At 44.5% G+C, this 6394-nt stretch overlaps 1 non-coding gene across 1 annotated transcript; it reads right to left on the bottom strand.

The window, feature by feature from the left end:
* Positions 1 to 3259: 3259 nt before the first annotated feature.
* LOC141615459 (small nucleolar RNA R71) lies at positions 3260 to 3366 on the bottom strand. The gene has a single exon (XR_012529881.1). It is a non-coding gene; the product is annotated as a small nucleolar RNA R71 (small nucleolar RNA).
* Positions 3367 to 6394: the final 3028 nt, after the last annotated feature.

Genomic DNA, 6394 nt, shown 5'->3' with positions numbered 1-6394 from the left:
ATCTCATCCAGAAGCTGGTCAAATTTATCCCACGGGAAGGAGCCGTCAGGGATGAGCTTTTTGATTGCCTCCCTGGTCGCCTCCTCGGCCTGGTCCCGGAATTGGGCGCACATTTTAGGGAGGAGATCATCTTGAAGCATTTCAATATCCTTCTCCTTTTGAGCAAGGGAGGCCTGCGTGTCCCTGAGCGCCTCCGCCTGGTTATGGAACAGATCCTTCCACTCTTCCCTCTTGGCAACCACGGCGTCATAAGCGCCCTTATACCTGTCCCGCTCCTCCATCATCTTGGCAATGGCGACATCAGCATCCTCAACTTTGGCCCTCTCGGCCGCCAGCAGCTTCTCAGCTTCCTCCACACGCTTCTTGGCAGCAAAGAGGTCCAGCTTAGCCTTCCCGGCTTCCCCCCTTGCAGCGGAGAGATCAAGCTTAAGCTTTGCGATCAGCGGCGCAGTCTGGGCCGCGGCTTTTTCCTGCTCCATGATGTGGGAGCCGGCTAGACGGGTCCTGATATACGATTAATTTACCTCTAATTCCCTCTTTCTTTTATGCATACCGACTCTTATCGAGTCGGTTTCGGGTGTTTTTCCTTGCATATTGTGCCCAATACCCGTACTTGTTACCGTGTGTGTCCTTTTGTAGGAAACGACCTAAGTATGGAGAAATTGGGGCAAGAAATACACCCCATTGCCTTTACATGAAGAAGAGGGGAAGAAATGGTGAAGAGTGTGTTTTCGGCAGAGGCCGGCGGCCCGGCCCGGCCACCGCAAAAACACACCCAGAGAATCACTTAAGATTTTGAAGAAAAGCTGAGGAATGTGCTTTTGCGGCAGCCGGCAACCGGTCCACCGGTAAAGCACGCGAATGGAATTAATTGAAGATTTTGGTGAAAAACAAGCTTGGCCTCGCGCTGGTAGGAGCACCGGCGTGGGGTCAACCGGCATTACGCACCATAAAGAAGAAGTAGAAGTCTGAAAGAGTGTTTTTTTGCGGCAGCGCAAGAACCGCCCACCACCAAAAACACAGATGCCAGCTATTTTTAAATCTTTGCACGGTTTTGCCGGTAGGATCACCGGCTGCCGGTGCACCGGCAAAACGCAGCAGACGGGATTTGGGCTTTTCTTCCTTTTTTCTTCCTAATCTTGTACAAGCCTATAAATACCCCCTCCTAAAACCCTTTGACACACAACCCTAGATCCAGAATTTTTACCCTTTCAAGCTTTAAACTTTCTTAATCTCTTTGTTAATCTTTCCTTAATTAGAGAAGTTCTTCAATCAATTAGTGATTGAATTTGGGTTTGTAAGAAGATTGAAGGATTTCCTTCTTTATTATTTCTATCCAAATTCCTCTTTCACTATTTTGTTGGTATTAATTCTCTCCCTATTTTCATTTGTTTACATTTTTATTCTTCTTTTATGTTTGTTTGATTGTTTATGTTAAGATTGTTGGTGTTGTTTGTTTGTTGTTGTTAATTTCATCATTGTTTATCTTTTCATTGTTCATCTTTCCTTTGTTTCTCTTTCATTTGTTCTTCCTTGGGTAGTTGTCCTCAAAGACTTAATCTTTGAGTTGATTTGGTTAAATATTGTGTCTTTAGGTTTAATCACTCTTGTTATTAGATTAAATCATCTTTCCTTTACACCTATTGTTAGATTGTTGCATGTTTAGAAGTGAATTTCATCTTCCCACCATGTTTGTGACCAAAGTTTCCATCTTTATTGTCTATTTTACAATTAGGACCATGATTAGTGAGTAGTCTCCCACTAGGGCTCGGTTTGACCCAACATGAGTAATTTCACTAATTGAATTTCATATAGGCTAATTATTTGGGGAAATTGGTGAGGGTAGGTTAGAGGATTGACTTTGTTTAAGGGTTGACTTTTGGGTAGTGTTGACTTACGACCCTTGACCACCAACGAGAGTTGGTTAGGTTGTGATTTGGATACCCGTGATTTGACCCTATTGTTAACCTTGGTTGAGACCGAAAGGGAGAACCGGGGTAGAACACCTCTATTCTAGCGTTTGAAATCGACCCTCGAGAGAGGGAGTGGGATGACCCGGGAATTGACGGGGCTTAATGACCTTAGCAAATATTGGAATACCTTGGGAATAATGCATGTTTTTGGGGTAGTCGGGTATTGAGTTAGGGATTCCGACCTTCGAACCCGAGAGGGGGGTTGGTGGGTAGTGCTAGTGTCCTATTTCGAACCCGAGAGGGGGGTCTTAGGCGAATTAGAGCCGTCACCTCCTCACCTAACTACCCTTGTGATTAGCCTAGAGATTTAACTATGTGGAATTGCGAATTGTTGGGGAAGAACCGAGTCTTAGGCCGTTTAATCATTTGAATTACAACTTGTCCCTCGTTCTTGCTTATTTTCCTTGCTTTTGTTAAGTTTGCATTTCATTTTGTCTTAGGTAGCATTAGTACAACAACCATCATCTTTTATTTTCGACTTAGCTAAACGATCGGATTAGAACAATTAGTAATCTTTTCAACTCCTTGTGGGATCGACCCTTAATAGTGTACAACGATAAAATCGTGCACTTGCGAGGTATAGCTTGATACCATCAAGTTTTTGGCGCCGTTGCTGGGGAGTTTGGCTAGATATTAATTGTTTTCGTTCTTGTTTAGACTAAGTCTTTTGTTTCTAATCCCTCTCTTGAGTGTGTAGGATTTCTTGCATGGTTAGGAGAGCTCGAAGAGGTCAACCAATACGTCCGATTGACCACGAGATCGAAGCAACCGCGAGAAGACTAAATTCACTCCGTAGAAGAGGGCTTATAGAAACACCGATTCCTCAAGAAAATCCAGTAATTGAGAACCTTCAAGAAGGACCACGGGTCTTTGAAACTTTCGAAAATCCTTTTGCAACACCGGAAACGGAAGTAACAATGGCCGCGGTTCCTATGAGAGATAACTTGGCTCCGAAAAAGGTGGTGAATCCAAGTATTGTGAAGCCACCCATTCAAGCCAACAATTTTGATGTGAAAGCCACCTTGCTACAACTTGTCCAAGGGAACCAATTCGGAGGGGGAGCCACCGAAAACCCCAACGAGCATCTCAACGAGTTCTTGGATAGTTGTGACATGTTCAAGGCCAATGGAGTGACGGAGGATGCCGTACGCCTTAGGCTTTTCCCTTACTCTTTGAGGGGAAGTGCCAAGGAATGGCTTAAAAGTTGTGAACCCGACTCTCTTCGGACTTGGGATGATGTCTCTAAGGCTTTTCTCAACAAGTATTTCCCACCCCAACGAACCGCAAGAATCAAGAGTGAGCTCCAAGGGTTCACCCAACAAGAAGATGAGACCCTTTATGAAGCATGGGAGAGGTACAAGGGCCTCCAAAGGCTATGTCCTCACCACGGTATTGGAGATGATGAGCTCATCAACAATTTCTATGAAGGGTTAAACAATGAGATGAAGATGAACCTTGATTCCGGCTCGGGGAAGGGAGCTTTGGATAAGATAGACCACAAGACGGCGAAAGAGCTTATTGAAGAAATGGCTTCTCGTACCTTTCATTGGAACAATGATAGGCACAAGAGAAAGGGGAAGTCAACGGTCGAGTCGGCCAACAATGTGGAAGTGAAAGAGATGATAGAAGAGCTTAAGCAACAAGTAGCCTTGATGAGCTCAAGCAAGACATCTAGCAATTCTTCTATGAGGAACCAAGTCTATAGTTGTGAGCTTTGTGGAGACCAAGGACACCCACCCAATGAGTGTCCTTTGGTGGTTGGAGATGGAAGTTGTATGGAGCAAGTGAACGGGATATGGGAGTCTAGTCCGGCCAAGCAAGCATTTAACAACAACCAATATCACCCCGGATTGAGAGCCCACCCAAACTTCTCCTATGGCTCTCAAAATGTCCAAAACCCAACCTTCCAACAAAAGTCACAACAACCAAACTTCCAAACTCAAAAACAAAACACAACATTCAATCAAGGTCCACCGGGTTTCCAAGGAAGAACTTTCCAACCTAGACAACAATTCCAATCACTTAACCCACCAACCATCCAACCATTTCAACAAACCACCCAACCTTTCCAACAAAATTTCCAACCATTCCAACAACCCACCCAACCAAAGTCAAACATGGAACTCATGATGGAGCAAATGATGAATCATCAAACACAATTCATCAACCATACCACCCAAAAACAAGAAGAGACAACCACATCCATCAACCAACTTAGAACCCAAATGCAAGCCTCTCAACGAATGACGGACAACCAAATCTCCCAATTGGCTACCCAAATGAGCCAACTACAAGCCTCCCAAGGTAAATTCCCGGGTAAAACCGAGGAAAATCCGAAAACCATGAATGCTATTCATTTGAGGAGTGGTAGAGATTTGGAAGACAGGGAATTTGTCAAGAAAAGGAAGAGTAGTAGACCGGGTAATGTCATTGAACCTCAAATTTTGGTTGAACCTCCTAAGGTAATTGAAGAAAAGGAGGGAAAAGATGAGCTTGTGGAAATTGTTGTGGAAACTCCAAGAGTGATTGATGAACCAACAAGGGTAGTTGAAGAGCCTCAACAACAAGTGGTACGAACTTATGTACCACCGGTTCCCTTTCCACAAAGGTTGGCAAGAGCCAAACTTGAACAAAAGTATGGGAAGTTCATGGATATGATGAAGGGTATCAACATTACTATGCCTTTCATTGATGCCGTAAAGGAGATTCCAAGCTATGGCAAGTTCTTGAAGGAGCTCATCTCTAACAAAAACTCCTTGAGCCCGACAACCACGGTGAACTTATCCAAGGAGTGTAGTGCAATTCTCATGAATGAGGCTCCTCAAAAGCTTGAAGACCCGGGGAGTTTCTCCATTCCTTGTAAGATTGGGACCGTGCACATTGAGAGGGCTTTGTGTGATTTGGGGGCTAGCATTAGTCTTATGCCCCTCAAAATTTTCAAGAAGTTGAAAGGTTATGAGCTTTCACCAACAAGGGTTTCTCTCCAACTTGCCGATAGGTCGGTAAGATACCCGATTGGTCTTGTGGAGGATGTCCCGCTCAAGGTGGGGAAACTTGCATTTCCATGTGATTTCTATGTTATGGACATCCCCGAAGACTCAAATATTCCCATCATATTGGGGCGCCCATGCCTTGCTACGGGGGTGCCATGATTGATGTGAAGAATGGGAAGCTTTCTTTGCAAGTGGGTGAAGATAAGGTTGAATTCTCCTTGAACAAGGCTATGAAAGAGCCTTCGGAAGAAAAGTCTTGTTATATGATTGATGTGGTCGAAGAATGGGTTGATATGAAGAAGTTTGATGAAGACAAGGGTTTGCAAGGGTTCCTTGAGGGCAAGGTAAAGGATTGCAAGGAGCACCGGGAGTATGCTTTAGCTATGGAAGCAACAATTGAAGAAGACCCGGACAAAGAATTTGAAAGCTTGAGAGGAGATGGTAAAAAGGAGGAGAGATCCACGCCTCCTCAAGTGGAGTTGAAACCTCTTCCCTCTACTCTTAAACATGCTTTCCTTGGCCCTAATGATACTTACCCTATTATTGTCAATAGTGCACTCAATGACACCGAACTTCAAAAATTACTTGATGTTGTGAGAAAGTACAAGGATGTCATTGGGTACTCAATTGATGATATTAAGGGGATTAGCCCTTCTTTTTGCACCCATCGCATTCACTTGGAGGATGAGAGTGCATCTTCCATTGAGCCTCAACGCCGCCTTAACCCCGCTATGAAAGAAGTGGTTAGGAAGGAGGTGTTGAAGCTCTATGATGCAAGCATAATTTACCCTATCTCCGATAGTGCATGGGTGAGCCCGGTGCATGTTGTGCCAAAGAAGGGCGGGGTCACGGTAGTCACCAATGATAAGAATGAACTAATTCCAACAAGAGTCACAACCGGGTGGAGAATGTGTATAGACTATAGGCGCCTCAACAAGGCAACTAGGAAAGACCATTTCCCCCTCCCTTTCCTTGACCAAATGTTGGAAAGACTTGCCCAACATTCTCATTTTTGCTACCTTGATGGGTTTTCGGGGTTTTTCCAAATCCCGATTCACCCTAATGACCAAGAAAAGACCACATTCACGTGCCCATTTGGCACCTTTGCTTATAGGCGCATGCCCTTTGGGCTTTGCAATGCGCCGGCCACATTTCAAAGATGCATGCTAGCTATATTTTCCGAATATGTTGAGAATATCATGGAGGTGTTTATGGACGACTTCTCGGTCGTAGGCACCTCATTTGATGGATGTCTAGCTAATTTGGGTAAGGTCTTGAAGAGATGTCAAGAGAGTGGTCTAGTCTTGAATTGGGAGAAATGTCACTTCATGGTGACATCCGGGGTTGTTTTGGGTCATGTAGTGTCAAGTAAGGGCTTGGAAGTTGATCAAGCCAAGATTGAAGTGATCAAAACTCTACCCCCTCCCA

The sequence above is a fragment of the Silene latifolia genome, chromosome 11 (genome assembly GCF_048544455.1).
Source record: "Silene latifolia isolate original U9 population chromosome 11, ASM4854445v1, whole genome shotgun sequence".
Lineage (NCBI taxonomy): Eukaryota > Viridiplantae > Streptophyta > Magnoliopsida > Caryophyllales > Caryophyllaceae > Silene > Silene latifolia.
This window is presented reverse-complemented; position numbering and strand designations above follow the sequence as displayed.